At 41.6% G+C, this 18,709-nt stretch overlaps 1 long non-coding RNA gene across 1 annotated transcript in view; it reads right to left on the bottom strand.

The window, feature by feature from the left end:
- Nucleotides 1-4,687: 4,687 nt before the first annotated feature.
- LOC311525830 overlaps nt 4,688-18,709 on the bottom strand; it is a 75,188-nt gene continuing 61,166 nt past the window's right edge. Inside the window, exon 3 of the long non-coding RNA XR_014712870.1 lies at nt 4,688-4,818. This is a non-coding gene — a long non-coding RNA (uncharacterized lncRNA). The remainder of the gene's footprint in view (nt 4,819-18,709) is intronic.

Raw genomic sequence — 18,709 nt, 5'->3', positions numbered from 1 at the left:
TCACTCACATGTCAGTAAATCACTTTGGGGATGCATGAGCATTTTCAAATATAGTCAGTGGTCAAATAAATATTTGAGTGGGGTGGGAGGAGGTATTGTTTCATGGTCTCTGTGTGTATATAATGTCTTCTGCAGTTTCCACGGTATGCATCCGATGAAGTGAGCTGTAGCTCACGAAAGCTCATGCTCAAATAAATTGGTTAGTCTCTAAGGTGCCACAAGTACTCCTTTTCTTTTTGCGAATACAGACTAACATGGCTGTTACTCTGAAACACATAAACAATGTGACTCCATGAACCTAGTGATTCAAACGCTGTACTTTTAGACACAAAAATATTCACAGAACATTTTTTAAATAAAATGAAAAGCTATTCAATCAGCTGAGCTAGTTAGTGAGAAAGAGTGATAGAGAGAGAATGTTATCTGGTATTAACCAATAAAACAGCTGAGTCCCTCATAAGATTTAAGACTAAATCTGTGTTTGTCCTTATCAAATATACATTTCTAGTAGTTCAGAGATCCTAGTTTTCATCTCATGTGCTTAATCTAAACTGCAGTTTTACCCTTCTGAGAGAAACTAAAAGAGCCAATTGAGCTTTTATTGTTTTTTTTCCCCAGTTGTAATCTGTTTGTTTAATCGGTTTTCTTTATTAGAAAGGGAATAAGCACTAAGCAGGGACATTTATTGCAGTGTAGTTTAGATGAGACCATTGATTTGTTTTATTTTTGGATCATTAAGTTTATTATTATTGCTATCCATTTCTATTTTAACTTTAAAGTAGACAGAATTCTCTACTTCAGACTTTTAATTTTATTCAATAACTTCTAGTCAATATAGCTATCTGCCATATATATAAGACACTCATATTCAGGAACAGTTGTAAGGGTTAAATGCTATTTTAATAGGTATATGGATGAATACAAATCCAAATTTAACTAGACAACAAATTTCAGCATCCTATTTTAAGTACCATAGTGCTTGTTTAGAGTTATATCATGAACATTATTCATGCTGTAGCTCAGACAAAGTAGTGCCAGTGAAAATATTCACTGGCTATGATAGCCACAGCCCCCAGTCATATGGAGGTAAACACAGAACTAAAATCCAGTCAACATACGTGTGAGGCTGGGTTCTGTGCCAAAGCATCTCTAGCTGGGGTTGAAATATGTACTTCATCTCACCTAATATCCTGAAAAAGGCCAGTCAGAGAGTTCAGAAATTGAGTATGATAGTTATAAGTTGTATAAGTAGGGGCATAGCGAGCAGATCAAGGGACGTGATCGTCCCCCTCTATTCGACATTGGTGAGGCCTCATCTGGAGTACTGTGTCCAGTTTTGGGCCCCACACTACAAGAAGGATGTGGATAAATTGGAAAGAGTCCAGCGAAGGGCAACAAAAATTATTAGGGGTCTGGAACACATGACTTATGAGGAGAGGCTGAGGGAACTGGGATTGTTTAGTCTGCGGAAGAGAACAATGAGGGGGGATTTGATAGCTGCTTTCAACTACCTGAGAGGTGGTTCCAGAGAGGATGGTTCTAGACTGTTCTCAGTGGTGGAAGAGGACAGGACAAGGAGTAATGGTCTCAAGTTGCAGTGGGGGAGGTTTAGGTTGGATATTAGGAAAAACTTTTTCACTAGGAGGGTGGTGAAACACGGGAATGCGTTGCCTAGGGAGGTGGTGGAATCTCCTTCCTGAGAACTTTTTAAGGTCAGGCTTGACAAAGCCCTGGCTGGGATGATTTAATTGGGGATGGGTCCTGCTTTTGAGCAGGGGGTTGGACTAGATGACCTCCTGAGGTCCCTTCCAACCCTGATATTCTATGATTCTATGATAAGACTTTGGACATGTTTTACTATAAACTGAGGGCTGGGCAAAAGATTGACAGTGAAATGCTTTAATGCAGTGGTTCTTAACTGTTTCCACACCAGGAACACCTCCCATTCAGCCAGAACCTTCCTCCTAACTAGCTGGGATCTAGCCATGACTCTTGTCTCAATATTCTATATGGGAAGGATGCGGATCATGATCCCCCACCCCCCACCCAGATACCTGTTTGTGATGCTGCAAGCATGACCCCAAGTTGAAAACCCCTACTTTTATTGTAAAATTGTGCTTGGTTTTGGGAACAATAACTCTATTTGTACTTTAAAAAACAGACAGGGTTTACAACGACATTTCATGTGAAAACCTTTTTGCTCTTAGGATGACTGAAGACTTGTTTTTACCAAAACAGTTAAAAAAACATTAAAGACAGCCCCACCCTCCAAAGTTCTTGCTGCTCTACTTAACTACACAGGACATACATAGAGCAAAATTTTGTAAAGATCGATGGGGGAGTCTTGTCCGGCTTCACTTACCAAGATAGTGGCTTGTTATGGGAGAGAGAGAGAAACTCAAAGGTCATTTTGTCAAAAATGCAATGGCCACGATGATCATACAGTACTCTGTTTTTTGGGAGAGCCTGGTGGGAAACAGGCTGCCTTATCTGCCGCCTTATACTGACATAAATAACAAGCAGTAACTATTAAGTCTTTAGCCTCTACCTTGCTTCATTCTATCTTCCCCAAATTCCACTTAAATCTTTATTTGACTCCTCCTCAAGGGAGAAAGAGGGGAAAAAAGCTCACCATTACAGATCCAGTAGTAGGGCAGCAGAGGAGAGGTTCATCACCAGTGATGCAGCAAATGCGGGTTGCCTCCTATCTCATTGACATCTCTTCCATTACCAGGCCTTTAATAATGGGATGGGTCTATTTTTTTCAGTCATCCAGAGCCTGTTCCTGGGACTCTGGTGGCCAATCATGATAGCAAACAGCATGAAAGTGACTTTAAAGTGATGGAGTCCACTCTTATCTGGGCTGTCACTTGCTCTTCTCTCATTGGAAAGATCTGTCATTTGTTGCTTCCATGTACCTACTAACGCATGTGAAACCCCACTTGGCTCCCTGTTCTGAAGGGATGATTGACTAGGAGAATCTTGAATTGACAGCTCATACAAATCCCAGTGCTAGGAAGGCAGGAGAGTCCAGTGGATGACAGGTGGAAAACCTTAGTTCTATTCCTAGCTCTGGCTCTAGTTTGGTGTGTGACCTTGGGCAAGTCACTTATAAATAATCTCTTTGTGCTTCAGTTTACCCTGCTGCAAAATGGGAATAATGATGTGGACGCTCCTTTGTAAAAACATTTTGAGATCTATGAATGAAAAGCATTATACAGGTGCTTATTATTAAGAATTTGGAATCAAACCGTATATGTTTTTGATTACTTCCATCCCTCATTGATGTGATGTGTCACTATCTATAATCAATTATGAATAGGTGACTGTCTGTGTTGCTCTCACTCTTGCTACCTTCTTCCCCCAAGCCAAAATATCCAAAGTGGCTGCTATGCTATATCCATGCACAATTCTGAATGCATGATAGTTTACAAGTGCAAACATTCAAGCAAGCAATAGATTTTGCAAGACATGATCAAGTACTTTTCTTCCATAGGTCATAATTAGATCCTAATTTAAAAGATTAGCATGATCTACAGAAGACTCATCAGTGACTCACACACAGTACTGCAGACATACACTGTAGAACAATGGGCATATCTGTATCTCATAGGCATTTGAACTGGTAACTAGAGCCAAATTTCACTTTTGGGGAAAGAGATTGAAAACAGAGATTGTGCTGTATTGTCGACTGCTCTGCAGTTCCAAGAGTAGGTTGTCCTGGTTCTCCTTCCAAGCTAAAGGGCTCTGTAGGGAAGTGTACAATCAGAGTCAATCACTAGTCAGCCCAGAACAAGCATGCCTCTCTCTGATTTGTCTGATCTGTCTGATTTGTCTCTCTCTATTGTTGGGTTCTTGTGTGTTGTTGTTCTGAATTCTGAGAAATAAAGTAGTGTTACGTTGCAGCCTTCCAGCAAGAGTATTTTATGTTTTATCTTGCTTATCTCTTTGATTGCTGTGAAAACATAAAGATTAATATAGACTATCGACTACCATTCTGGTCTTGCTGATGTAGTCACACAGGACTGAAGTTTGGTGCTGCATTGTTGTCCCTATATATATGAACAGTGTTTTAGTAAATGCTTGCTAGAGAATGTTTGGATCTCTAGCTACTTATAAATAGCAACAGTCAACCATTTTAAAAGGTTCTACGTATGGGCATAATCTGACATGATTCTGAGTTTCTTAAATTCCAAGTGCTTAGATAGAAGATGATCAACACCTTGCTGTGTTAGACATGTTTCTCCCCTTTCCTTTTTGCCTGTTTTGTTGCTAAATCTGCCCATGCCCATCATCTCTATTTATCTCTGCCTCTGAAGCTATGGGGGGAGAGTAATGAATTTATCATAGATATGTTCCAAAAAGTTTTACATGTCAAGAGAAACTGGAAAATTTTGGCTTTTGATGGTTTCATAAAAATGAATCCCTTTTATTACTTGTTCATTTATTTTAATTGAAAAAATGAACATCATAGTCTTGGTGTTCTTCTGTGAAATTGAAGAATTTTGTGGGAATGACATCAGATATCAGAGAATGGCTGAGCATTCTCACACAATTTTGTAAAATTACATACAACTTGTTTGGTTTGCACTGGTGTCTAATGGCTAAATGTTAACTTTCCAAAAATATCACTTTATTGATATATCTAATATATTACATTTCTTTCCTCTTCCGCACACCACACACATATATGCTAGCAATGACCAAAAATGCATATTTTTGGAGATCCAAGTTTTCTACATGTTAAAAGTTCTGTTCTGAACATCATTCTGCACTCCATTTTCTTCTTCCATCTCTTAGCTGCTCCTGGGATCACCCCTAATATGAAAGAGAAAAAAAAAATCAAATCACTGGATGAGAACACTGTTGTCTTGCAAAGTCAGGGCCTAATCCAAAGCAGCACTGAATCCATCGAGTTCAATGGGCTTTAGTGCCAATAAGCACTGGACATATGAATTCCCAAATTGGTGGTGGGATTTTCAGTCAGGTCCTCCTACTGCGCCCCCGACCCCCGCCCCTGCCCCCCAAGCCTCACACTGAAGAACTTACCAGGCAAATGGAAAATAGAGCACTAGTATTTGAGAAGCCTGATCCCCCACACACAATTCACAGTTCAGGCAAAACAACTCAGTGAATTTCCACTTTATGTAAGAACTACACTTTCATCTTTCACAGAAGGAAAGGCGTTAACGTACTTGTTTCTCAGCAATTCATCAGTTAAATTTCATGATGTTATTTAAATTGTTAGGCCTATGATACGAAAGTAACTAAAAGCAATTGTTCTAGCTTGGTATTAGAAGGGTGTCCATAAATTGTCATCTATAGCACCCAACTTATTAAAAATAATTGTGCAATTGACTTCATCTAATTACCTTGCTCTGCATTCTCCTGATATGCACTCAAGATGGCTTATACTACATATGCTGAAAGAAGAGGAACAACCAAGGATGTCTTTCTATAGTCATAGCTGTGAGAGGTGAGGCTGAATTGTTTTCATTCTAACTTAAAGGCTCTAGAAATCCAAATAAATGTCAAATTATTTCCATATTACTTAGCAAAGGATAACTGTATAAGAGTATTGTGTGCATTTATATAGCGTCACATCGCAGAGAAGATCAAAATAGAAAGATTGAGATACAGCTCTGATGGTCATTTTAGATGGAAGCTGAACCAGCTCACAGATCTTTTGAGAGAGCTTTTTTTCACATCTCACATCTTCATTATCCCATAATGGATGGGATGCTAGCTAGTGTAGTGCATAGAAGACTTGCCACTATTGTACTTTGTCTGCACTTTGTCACAATATGTAAAGTCCCTCTGATAAATCGTCTTTTTTTATTCCTTCGGTGCACAGTAAATAAGTATATTTTCAAAATGCGAAGGAAGAGAATGGGCTGTTTGTTAAATGATTTTTGAATTGGTCCTGCCCATTAAACACAAGTCTGCTATTTTCTACTCTTCATTTAGAAGAAATTGAGTGCTTCCATTTCATATAAAAAAGTAATAATAAAAGTTGGCATGGCCACTCACCAACTTGGGCTTCCAATAATGGAACTACTGCATAGTAAAGGTTGCAATCTGATTCTTGTCACTGTTGTTCCAGGCAGAAATTGTCGTCAGAACACGTGCATCAGGATTCAGAATCAGAGGAGGTGGTAGAGGGAGATATGAACATTTAGAAAACCCCAGGCGGCAAAATAATAAGGATCAAACTAAGCCCTCAATAAAAGCAGATTAATTTCTTTGACTAAAAGCACAGTACTGTCATTGGGGGTCTCCTCCCCATCTCGTTGAGTGGTGCCTGCTGGTTCATTTTACTATGTCTTATGTAAAATGGAAACACTCAATTTCTTGTACACAAATAGCTGAGAACAGACTAGTTGCACCTAGGGTAAATTTGATACTACAGTCCTCCAAGTTCGTGAACTTGCTTGCTATCACTTGAAAAAGACAATAGGCTTGGTCATCATGCTACTACAAGAACATCTGTTCTTATGTTGATTAAAGCAGGAAGAAGTACATTTTAAAGTAGCAGGTCTAAGTGAACAAAAATACACTCTCTCCTTTTGAACAGAAGATTCACCTGTCAACCTGCCAAATATCTTTCTGATATTCAAAAGGAGAGATCCAAAAGACCTGTTAGTGCAAACTAATTACATTATGATAGGTTTTATTGGTTTAGCAAAAATCAGACTTCTATAACTTCTGCTTCATCATTCTGTATTTCTGGTTAAAATCATTCCTCTGCATGCGAGTTCTTTGCTAGCAGCTCTCCCTCCTATTAGTGCAGAAACCCATGGCTACACAGGAGGCTCATGGCTTGACAGAAGGAAAGAGGCTCCTAATAAGGTTCACTCATTTTCAGCTCTTCTTTCCTCCCCAAACTTCTTGCTTCTCTTTGTGATAGATTGAGGCAGGGCTGGTGTTACTCAGCACGGAGCATCAAAGTGAGAGTTTCCTACTCAGTTAGTATTTTATATGTTTTGTTTGACAATAATCTCTTTCCTCCTCTGCCATACCTGCAGGGGCACTTTGTTTTGGGGAGAAAGGTGTCAGTGGAGATGGAGATGGTAACAAACAGGTTGTGCTAGCAGTCCCTAAGGTGCTCTCACAGCAGGAACTCAGCATATCGTCAGGCTGTCTGTGCCAGATCAGGGAGAGTGGCTGGCATGGAACTTCAGGAAAAACACCATGAAGTAATATATAAAGAGCTATTAAATCATTTCTGCTAATAAAGTAGACGACTACTTAAAACACTACTCTGGGTGTGGCTGCACCATGGCCATATACAGCAGTTTGCTCTATTACCCACTGCTTCCTGACTGTCACCACAGATTTATGTTTTTTATTCAAGTGAATGCCACGAGCACTTTTTCTTCAGTATTCATCCAGCTACAGCTCAAAACTTAGAGAGGGGCCCTAGTGAAGCTAACACTAGATCCATCCTTTATACACACAAAAAAGAGAACACCTTATTTTGTTTGGGCTGTTGGTAGGTTTATAATGTGGGACAGCTGAGGTGTATTCCCCAATCTTGCAGTGCCTCTGTTTTGACTCTAACTAGAGCACAATTACAGATACCAAACATCTTTCATGTTTTTTTTCATGTTTTTTCATGCTTTTTTGTTTGTTTGTTCCTTGTAACCACAGAAATAAAATTTAGAGATAGTAAATACCTAAAGTCCATCCTCCATTTCCTGCACTACATTTTTCTAGTGCTTTCCCAGCCTTGTTTTAATTGTGCTAAGTAAGGGTCCTTTTACACTTCCCTGGGGAGACTCTAATAGTCTAATATATTTCAGTATCGGTAAGTTTTTCTTGATATTCAGCTTACAATTTCCCTTTCTTACATTTTCCAGTTGTTCCCATGATATATCCTTGTACCACCTTAAAGGCCTTGCACTGTAATAGCAAATACATTTAGGGGGGAAGAAAAGTATCTCTAGTTACAAAGCTTTCATAAAGTTTATTGTTGGAAGTTTTTGGAAGATGCAAATGCAAACAAGCAAGACAAAAATTAGATATCCTAGCTATTCAGTCCTTGCTTCAACAAAAATCCAAATGACATCTATGGGAATTTTGCCAGACAGTTTTGCTCAACTATTGAATGATTTCTTAGCCTTTTTAAGAAATCAATAGCAAGGTTCTATATAATTTATATGAAAGTCATAAGAATGGATTGTTCCCACGGATCAACATGAAGGGTCAGATCCACTATTAATGGGACAGAGGTGCAACTTTCACCTCTGCACCAGTGAGGATTATTGTGCCCTATAAAGTAATCTTCCCTTTGTATTGGTAGGCAGTGTTTCTACTCAGCTCAACGGAGGGAGGGCAACTTTAGCTTAATTGGGAGCTCCATAGGAGCCCAGCCAGTGGCTGAACCTACACATCCCTAGTAATGCCCCATCCCAGCCAATGCCACCCACTTTTCAGGCATCATTAACTGTCTCCGGGCTGTCCCCTAGTAGAGAGGAGATTACAGTAGTAGTTAGACACAGACTCTTGATTGGATTTAGTGTAAATTATTTTAAGAACACTGTGCTGATTTCTCTATGTAAAGCATTCAGTGGGATGAGATTCAATAAATATATTGGGGTAGCTTCAGGCTAGCCATCTGCAGGAAAAGATGGCTGTAAGTTGCATGTAACCCATCCCAGTCTCTAAGGAGAACTTTTTCGATGAAGAGTCATCCAGATATATTGGCTTAAAGTAATGAAGAACTCATTGTCCGTATCCAGTCAGGGAAAAACACAGGAACTTGTTTTCATAAAGATGAGAGGGTCTATTACGGGTAATAAGATATCAGGGATATTTAAGTACAGTAGCTCCATATTAAAGGGAATATGTGTCATGGTTGAAAAACAAAAGTCTGGGTGGTTCCAGACATGGAGCCTCTTGCCTCAGGATCATTTGTTTGAATGTGGCCCAAGGCAGTATGACAGCAAGTCAGTGACTAAAATTTGGTGCTGCTTAATGATTGTTCAACTGCCGTATGGGAAATGAAGCAGTGATCAAGGGGATGAGTTTCCACATTTAAAAACAAGAAAATGGCATAATCAAAGCTGCTGTTCAGTGAGCAGTCTTGGCACAGAGGCCAAGTCTCTTCAGATCCAGGATAAATTTTATTAGTGGGGTAGTTTGCAGTTGTCCCATTCCAAGTGCACTAGCATGAATACAAAATCTCAATACTTTCTCCCCAATATGCATTACTTTACATGTACCTATATTAGAATTAATCTGCCAACGTGTTGTCCAAACACACACGATTAAATACAATGCATTTTGTTGGCATTAATCCCACAGTTAAAATATATAATTTAGTCCTTGTCACAATAGTGACAAAACCCATTAAATGAGGCTTTGGGCAATTGAGAAAGAACTGTTCAATGGCCTGCACATCACATTATATGTCCCTTAACAAATACCTGAGCATATGTTACAGCAGGGCTTTTTTTAAGTAGGATTTTGGAGTACTCATTGCACCAGATTCTGGATGTGACTTTGTTCCCTTTTCCACTCCTTCAATATAGGAGGAATCGCAAAGTGGCATAAATCTGATGTAGGAAGGCTCTATACTTCCAGTTCCCCACCAGGTATAAGGGACACATTCTTAGGCAATTTGGGCATGGGTGTGGCCAAAGATCACTGTGCTCTGGCACTTCTAGACTCGCAAATTGTCTATTGTGGGGGACCTAGCCAGACGTGGATTAGAGCAACTCCTACAGGTTGTTCTGATATATTCAGTAGGTAGGAAAGGGGCAGATCTACAACTATTAGGCAAGAGATCCTTTACATACTGAATATACACCACAGGCAGGCAACATAATTATATATGTTCTTATTTATTGCTCTGTGGCAGCTGCACAATCATTTCTGAGGCACAGCAACAACACAAGGGAGGTACTTTTATTGGTTTTCTAAAAGAGCTGCATAGGTGATTTATAGAAGTAACACAAATATCAGTCCAAATCACTTGGGCCATAAATGGTACCCAATATATTTTAAAAAAAGAAGAGATTTCAGTTATAGTGTGTGTGTGGTGGGGGTTGTTTGTTTTACTCCAACAATAAACAAATCTAGGCAGACTGGAAAAGTACACGCAGCTACAAATAGAGAAAGAGAGTTGTTCCAAAGGTCTTCTCATCTTTTACTTACTCTTTTTCCAAAAAGGATCTATCAAATGAGATAACTCCCATGAGGCTCTGTGGTGGAATACCTAAAGGAAAATATTTTGTTTTTTCAGGCATTTGGATTTTCTACAACAAAAAATGTAATTTTTGGCAGAAAGCCACTTTTTGCGTAAAATTTTGTTTAATCAACACCATTTCTGCTACAAAAAAACAGTTGACAGAAAAAAATTGGCAAGGCCTCACATGGAGCCCTGTAGCCTGTTCCTGTAGGGAGAATGGACTCTCTGATCCAGTAGGCATGATACCACTACTTACTGTGATCCCATGATAGAGGCGCCTCTATTTCTATTAGCAGACTGGAGCAGAAGCACATATAATTTGGACAGGAATGCTGAAGGGGGGAGGGTGCCTTTGCAGCAGACTCCATCCCTGTCTTGGGATCTGGATACCAATGGGGTATAGACCAGATAAAAGTTGTTAGGATCTGGTAGTCTCCTTGGGTTTGCTTCCCTGGGGAATTGACACAGGAAGCAGTGCTGCTTCTAGAAGCCTTAACTTCTCAATGATTCCTCTCCTACTGCTCTGAGGGGACAATGCGCCACCATGTTGGATACTGCCAGCAACACCCAGCCTCCTAAGGGAGCCATGCTACTATGAGGGAGTGGGATCCTATAATCCATACAGTGGGTTCCAACATCTACATACGCTTACCCCACTAATTCTTAGAATCTAAAGGGTTGGCAGGTGTTTCCACTTTCTTGATTCACAAAATTGCAAAATCCTTTTTCTTGGATGCAAGGATGTGAAAGAAACACTTCAAGGAGAGATTTGTAAAGAGTCCTCTCACAGGGTGTGGACATCTTGCTCAAGGACCTCATTCTTAAGCTCAATGGGATTTACTTTCAAAACCTTCAGCTCCTTAGTAGTAGTAGAAATAGACTTATCTATCGCTTATCTGTATGCAGATATGATTCTTATTATGCATGCTACTTACATCTTTGAAAGCAATTTAGGCTTTGTCTCCACTACACAGTTTTGTTGACAAAACACTGGAGGTGTACATACTGAAATGCTCCTCACACCGATGTAACTCCCCTGCGACTCTGACATAATAAAACCACCTTGTGAAGAGGCATAGGTCTTTTTGCAATGTAGTTAGAGCAACATAGTGTCCCTGTAGACACTGTGCTTGCTTATGTAGCCCCCATTGGCCTGGAGTGGCAAACCGCAGCCAGTGGGAGCTGCCATCGGCTGAACCTGGCAGGTAAACAAACTGGCCCGTCCTGCCCGGGGGCCAAAGTTTGCTGATCCCTGGTCTAGTGGATCTTTGGGGAGAGAAAGCTATGCAGTTGCAGCTTAACTTTGATACCTACAGGTTAATTGCTAGTGGCATGCAGAAGAAGGGGCATGAAAGGGACACACAGCAGTGCCATGCTAAGATCAAGGAGCTGAGGCAGATGTACCAGAAGGCAAGGGAGGCCAACCGTCACTCTGGTGTGGTGCCAGAGACATACCGCTTCTACAAGGAGCTGCATGCCATCCTCGTCAGCGACTCCACCTCCACTGCCAAGAGCTCCAGGGATACTTTGGGGGGCCTGGAGGCAGCACCCAGCAGAGTCATCCAAGAAGACAAAGTGGTCGATGAGGAAGTGGAACACACGACAGGGTCATCCAGTGGCACAGGGAGTCAGGGCCTCTTTTTGACTCGGGGGAAGGGGGTGTCTAGACAGCCCAGGAACTCCAGCGTGCATGAAGCAGGGGATGCACGTTTTGGTAAGCATGCATTTTGCTTTGACACCACATGGTGAGAGGAGACTGTGTACTTTGTTATACGGTAGAAGAAGGATAAGAGACAGAAATTAACAAATGAGCCTATGCAGCTATGCTGTGGGGACCCGGTGGAAAAGTTTGTTAATGTACACAAGACTCCTCCATAGAGATCTCTAGGAAACTTTGATAGGTATTCTGCAATCTTCTGCCAAAGGTTCTTTGGCAGAGCTGCCTTGTTTCTCTCCTCACTGTACAAAAATTTGCTGTGCCACCCGGAAATTATTTCTGCAAGGACCAGAGCAGTACACAAGCGAGAATCATATGGAGCTAGTCTGAAGCCCCACCCATGAAGGAGATGCACCCTTGCACCCTGGTTTACACTTAGGAGTGAGATATCGGGTTCAATTATCCTAGCCTGTGGAAAAGAGCACCAATAGTCAGAATAGTCTTCCTAGGCACTTGTAGCAATCTCTTTCACCAACCACCCAGACCCTTTGTCCCTTCTTGCCCCGTTCCCCCTTCCCATGCTGTCATCCCCCAATGAACCCATATTTGGGACTCACACAGAGCTGTGGGCTAGCCAAGAGACAATGAAAAAGAGGTGTGTGTCACTTTTGTGCTTCAGGGCTGTGAGTGCACTCACAGTACTGTCTTTGTTGGTTATTTCTTTGGCTTCTGCAGATGTGCCCTGGAGGACACACTTCTCCACACTGGCGGAGCACCTCCATCAGATAAGAAGGAGGACCAGGAGGAGTACGGAGGATGTTTTGCAAAGTGCTTCAGTCAACCGATATAGCAGATAGTGAAGCAAGTGTGTGAAGGGAGACAATTAATGAAAAACTCAGTCTGGATAGCCTGGAAAGGAGACAGGGGCTGGAGCAGATGATAAATCTACTGGAGGGCCAGACAGAAATGCTCAGGTCCCTCATTATGCTGCAGTCTGATCACATCTCTGCACAACTTCCCCTGCAGCCAATACAGAACTCTGTTCCATGCCCTCTGCAAATTCCCCCGCCACATTCCGCACTTGTTCCCAGTCCCTCGCAGTACCCCTTGCACTCCACCCCTAGGGACTGGTTTCACAGTGAAAGCTGGAGTTGCACGCAACTGTGAGAGCTGTAATGGAGAGACATTTCCTCAATGCCATGTCCCCTGTTTGACAAAAAATATTGTGTTTTGTCCTATTAAATTTTACGCTTTGAAATAAAATGAGTCTTTATTTGTATCATACACATGTTCATTGGTGCTAACATTCAAACACAATGGCTATAGGCAATAATATTTTCTCAACACAATTAATGTTCAGGAAGCAAGCACTACAGGGGTCATTCAAGGTGGCATCCGAAAGTTATGCAGCCACTGCACATCATCCCATACATGCATCACAATGTGATCCCATCTCTCAGCACTTTTTTCCAGAGTCCAGTACCGATGGTCCACCATATGCAGCTGCTCCATGAATGCCAGCAGCAATCTTAAATTATTTCTTTCCATGGCACACAGCAGGGCAGGCACCACCAACTCACTTTCTATTTCACAGCTTATGAAATACTGCAGGACCAGCCATGTTGTGTTCATAATGCTCATCACCAGATTGGTCAGCAGTTCAGTATCCATGTTTTCAGGCAGAGATGGTGGCTGCACAGTTTAGAAGGGCTGTTCAAAAATGGCACAACACAAAGGCAGAAGCCCACGGAATGATGGGACGGAAAGACCTGCATCATGGGACAGTGAGCATGCTGCCATCATGCACTCTAATCCATTCCCAGAGCTCCCAGTGGCAGAGGGTGGCAAAGGGTGGTGCCTGTGTTGCACAGTGGGATAGCTACCCACAATGCAATGCTTTCTCTGTGGATGTGCTCCACTGACACAAGGAGCGTTGTGTGGACATACACGACCAATGTAATTAAAGCAGCTTATGATCACCGATGAAACTATAGTTGACTTAACTCTGTAGGATAGACATGGCCTCAGTGGTAGATGTATTTTTCTTTATCCAAGGAAATATAAAGGCTTTATTTATGTAAATAAATCTCTGTATAGTCATGAAAGAGCTAGGATCCTGCAGGGAGAGGAATGAAGAGCATAGTTTTCTATATATATTAGATGAACTCAAGATGATCATAGTTAGGATTCCTTTAGAGGACCAAATGTAGCTTGTATCCTAAAATGTGATCAGTGGCCACTATCTGTATATAACTGCAGTTTGAGAACACAATTGATTGAGGCCCAAGTTTAGCAGAGCATTTCCTTTAATATTTATTAGTTCCGTTGGCTATTCACAGGCTTACAGTTGAGACTGTGCTTAAGTGTTTTGCTAGATTGGAGCCCTAATGCAGGTTTTACATTTTGAGGAACTCAGACAATAAATAAATTTTGCTTAGTCTATGAAGGATAATGGAAGTATTGGAACAAGTAAATACCATGGTGGTGTGCACTGATTTTAGATTTTAGATTTATATCTATATACTATTTTGCCCTTCTATAGAAACTTCTGTTTCATGGAAATCTGAAATTACTTTACAAAAAATATTAATGGCTGGGTTTCAGAAGTACTGAGTACCCACCAATCCCATTAAGTTAATCATAATAGCAGGTTCTGAGCACCTTTGAAAGTCAGGCCATAAAAAAATTAAACAAATCAGAAGCTATTCTTAGGCTCCAGGCATGCTCTGGAGCCACTCTGGGTATCACTAAGTTTAATCAACCCTGCTTTATATTGGAGTCCTCCAACACTTAACTTCTCACATTAAACTTCTGCTCTTTTCTGTTGAGGAGACTGTAGCACAGAGATGCTACAGTACTGCTATTGAGCACATTTATAAATGTATAAACTGCATATTGTATAAATTGGCATCATCCTTACAAACCATCATCTTAAGGAATATACAGTTTGTCCACAAAATTTTTCTCTGCACAGAAATTGGGCTTTTAACATTTCTAGGAAATAATTATTTTAATTTACTTGATGAACATTGGAAAAGGAAATAGATACATTTAAATAATATATATTACAAATTAAAGTAGATATTTTCTAGGGTTGACTTTCAGAGTTGTTTTTTTTTAATACTTCCATAACAAACAACAACTGTGTTCTATCTATGATTTTGCAAGCTGCCAGTCTATAATGTGAATTACTGCATTTTGGCATAGTTTTTAAAAAGGTGAAGTTAAACTATACGGAGGCAGTTATGCAGCTGCTGCAGCAAAATCAGTTAGGTAAAAATGCAAGACTATACACTAATAACTAAAGGAATCAAACTAAACAAGCAATTCCACATTAAGTGAAAAAAAACCCTAATATTAGATAATGGAAATCAAACACTGAAATGTCTGAGATATTTAATAAGTGTCTTTTATTGATCTTTAATGAGAAAGAGATACAAATAATGGTGAATGAAGGTTTAATAATGACACAAGTCAGAGGGCATAATTATAATAGGATAGTCACTGTTTACACCAACCATGCCATCTGTACAATAGCAAAGCTCCCATTAACTTTAATTTTGTTGAGAAAAGATAGCCCTGAGGTATGCAGAAATCAAGATTAAATAAAATTAACTGTGGGATTCTTGAAGGAATAGCAGGAGAACCATCAAGACAGAAAAATAGCAAATAGAAACAGAAAATATATACTAATTTCCGAAGAGAGAGAAAAGGAGACCATATAGTATTCTACGAGTTGGACTTCTGTAACATAAAATCATTCAGCAAATAATTAGGAAACAGTAAGCATCTACCATAGATGAAAATAAATGAGCAATAAGAAGCATGGGTTCCAAATAACAGAAAATGCTGCTTAGCAATAACTAAGATGGTAGGCATGGGAAAGTGGTGGATTTGTTGTTTTTGTTGTTGTTGTTGTTGTTGTTATTAGCTATCACCTAAGTCAGGGATCAGCAATGTTTGGCACACAGCCCACCAGGGTAAGCCGCATGGCGGGCTGGGCCGGGCTGGTTTGTTTACCTGCTGCATCTGCAGGTTCGGCCGATCACGGCTCCCATATTGGCCGCGGTTCACCACTCCAGGCCAATGGGGGCTACGGGAAGCAGCGCGGGCCGAGGATGTGCTGGCTGCCATTTCCCGTGGCCCCCATTGGCCTGTGATCAGCTGAACCTGTGGACGCGGCAGGTAAACAAACCGGCCCGGCCTGCCAGGGGGCTTATCCTGGTGGGCTGTGTGCCAAATGTTGCCGATCCCAGATCTAAGTCTTTGAAATGGTCCCATATGACACTCTCCTTGACAATATCAGACACCTATAATCTTGAATGGGTGGCACAGTATGGCTAAAGACTTGACTCACAAATAGGGGGGAAAAGGACAAATCTTTCTGGAGGAAGATGGGAGGGGCATAATGACTATTTATGTCCATGAGAAATTCATCCAAAGGTGATTTTGATACAAAGGTGAGGGGTAATTCTAGGGTTGAATTTTGTCCACACTGTTACGAGAGAGAGAGAAACCGGGAATTGTCAAGATCAGAAGACTGTTACTCTTCAGTCACTGTTATTGTTCAAGATGTGGGTGCAGATGTGTATACCATTCAGGAGTGTTTGTGCCAAATGCACTGGAACCAGAATCTTTTTCCCCACACACAGCATTACTAATCAGGGTGGAGAACATAAGAACGGCCATACTGGGTCAGACCAAAGGTCCATCTAGCCCAGTATCCTGTCTTTCAACAGTGGTCAATGTCTCATGCCCCAGAGGGAATGAACAGAACAGGTAATCATCAAGTGATCCATCCTCCATTATCCGTTCCCAGCTTCTGGCAAACAAAGGTCCTATGTTTCCGTGTGCCCTACATGTCCTTGTGCCCTCTCCTGAGGCTATATAAGAGCATCACCACCTTGACCATCCCCAACCCCCCTTGGTTCCTTCTCATTAGAGAAGTTGGCTTAAGACACCAATGCACAAGGGCTCAAGGGTGGAGTACATGCCTGCCCCACCTGTTGAAGAACAACAATTACTGACACAGTTAAGTAACAGTCTTTTCTTATTCAAATGGTTGCAGACATGTATTCCACTCTGGTGATGCACAAGCAGTCTCATAATCTAGCTAAACAATGATTGCATTCTACTTTGCCAAAGTTCACATCAGATCCAGATGTGGCTGACCACACAGTGCCAAGAAAACAGATGCACTGAGGACCAAGTAGCAGCCCAACAAATGCCCAGTATAGGAATATCTTTTAGGAAGGTAACTGATGTTACTTTGGCCCTTGTAGAATGGGCTAACGGTCTTCATGGAGAAGGAGCATTGGCTACTGCATATGCCATTGTAATGCAGGAAGTAATCCACTGAGAGATCAGCTCTGCTGATCGTGCATGACCCTTCACATGATCAGAATAGGATCCAAAGAGATGAGGAGTCTGTCTAAGGCTTTGTCCTGTTGTGGTAGAAGGCCAGCACCCTCCTAACATTTAAGATATGAGGACATTTATCTTTGCTAGAATGCAGTTCTGGGAAGAAAATCAAGAGATATATTGTCTGATTTAAGTGAAAAGTTGACCGTACTTTGGTTACAAGCTTTGGGTGTTGTGACAGATTTTTGTTACCAGTCTGCCCGGGGCATCAGTTGATCAGGCTGATGCCGCAGGATCTTTGGGGAGGAGGTACAGAACACATCAAGTGTCTAAGTTTTAAAGCTTTATTGATAAAAATAATAAAATAATAGCGGAGAGTGCTGGGAACGCGCCCACATCACTGAGGGGAAGAAAGAAAGTGTTAGTGCCACAAGCCCTAACCCACTTTCATACTCACACACGCACTAACCGCGACTGGCCAGGTCTGGGTGTAACGTCAGAAGAAGGGCGGGGGAAAGGTGGACGGGAGTAGTCTCCTGGGCCCAGGTCGTCCAAGGATCCGCTGTTGATCTCTGAGTTGCTCTAGCTTTCAGGAGGGTTTTAAGTCCTGGGGAGGGGGGGGGTATTCCACTCAGAGACCTCTGCTTCTGGTGCTCTTTGTGCCAGTCCAAACCGGCTTGCCGTGGCCTCCTCGGTTTCCCAAAACATCCCGGTGCTGGAGACTTTGTTTTCCCTTCTATTGGCCTTCGCTGTCGCTGTCTCATTTGCTCTCACTGTTTTTGCTACCATCTCTGCAGCTCTGTCAACTTAGTTCTCCTCTTCTCACGGCTGCACAGCTGTTGATTTCTCATCAAGCTCATGACCTTGGGCCAAGGCCAGTGACTTATCTTCACATGGAGCTATCTGAAGTGTTGAGTTAACCCGTTCTCTGCTCTTCTTCTTTCTCCCCCCGGCCTCTTGTATTCTGCAAAGGAAACTTCCACTCTCCACTCACACGTTGGACCCTCCCCAAAATGCTTTGTGATGCTTGCAACAGTGTTAGCCACATACAGTGCTGATCTGCCTTTCCCGGAGACTCCCTGAGGGAGGGGACATTTGGGGTCTGACAGTGTGGACATAGAGTTACCTTGTCTTTGAAAAATACTGTTTAAAGAGGGCCTGCCATCAAAGCTTGCAGTTCAGACACTGTCCTAGTGGATGTGATGGCTATAAGGCAGGCAATTTTTTGGTTTAGTGAAGCCAAGAGTAAGTTGCTATGGGCTCAAACAGCAGGCCCATAACAGCTGCCAAGAAAGTGTTGAGGTCCCAAGGTGGGACCCCAAGGCTCTTAATAGGTAGGAAAAGACGTATTACTGTGTTGCAAGGCAGGTTTACCTCACCAGCCATTGGGGAGAGGGGGTGTTGTCACACTCCAATGGTGCCCTCCCTTAAAAAGTCCTCTAAAAATGCAAATTAGCATTATATATTGCTAACGCTATTGTAAGCATTGCAAAATATTT

This window comes from Lepidochelys olivacea, assembly GCF_965140295.1.
Source record: "Lepidochelys olivacea isolate rLepOli2 genome assembly, chromosome: 1".
Lineage (NCBI taxonomy): Eukaryota > Metazoa > Chordata > Testudines > Cheloniidae > Lepidochelys > Lepidochelys olivacea.
Note: the sequence above shows the minus strand (reverse complement) of the source record. Positions and strands in the feature narration are given on the sequence as shown.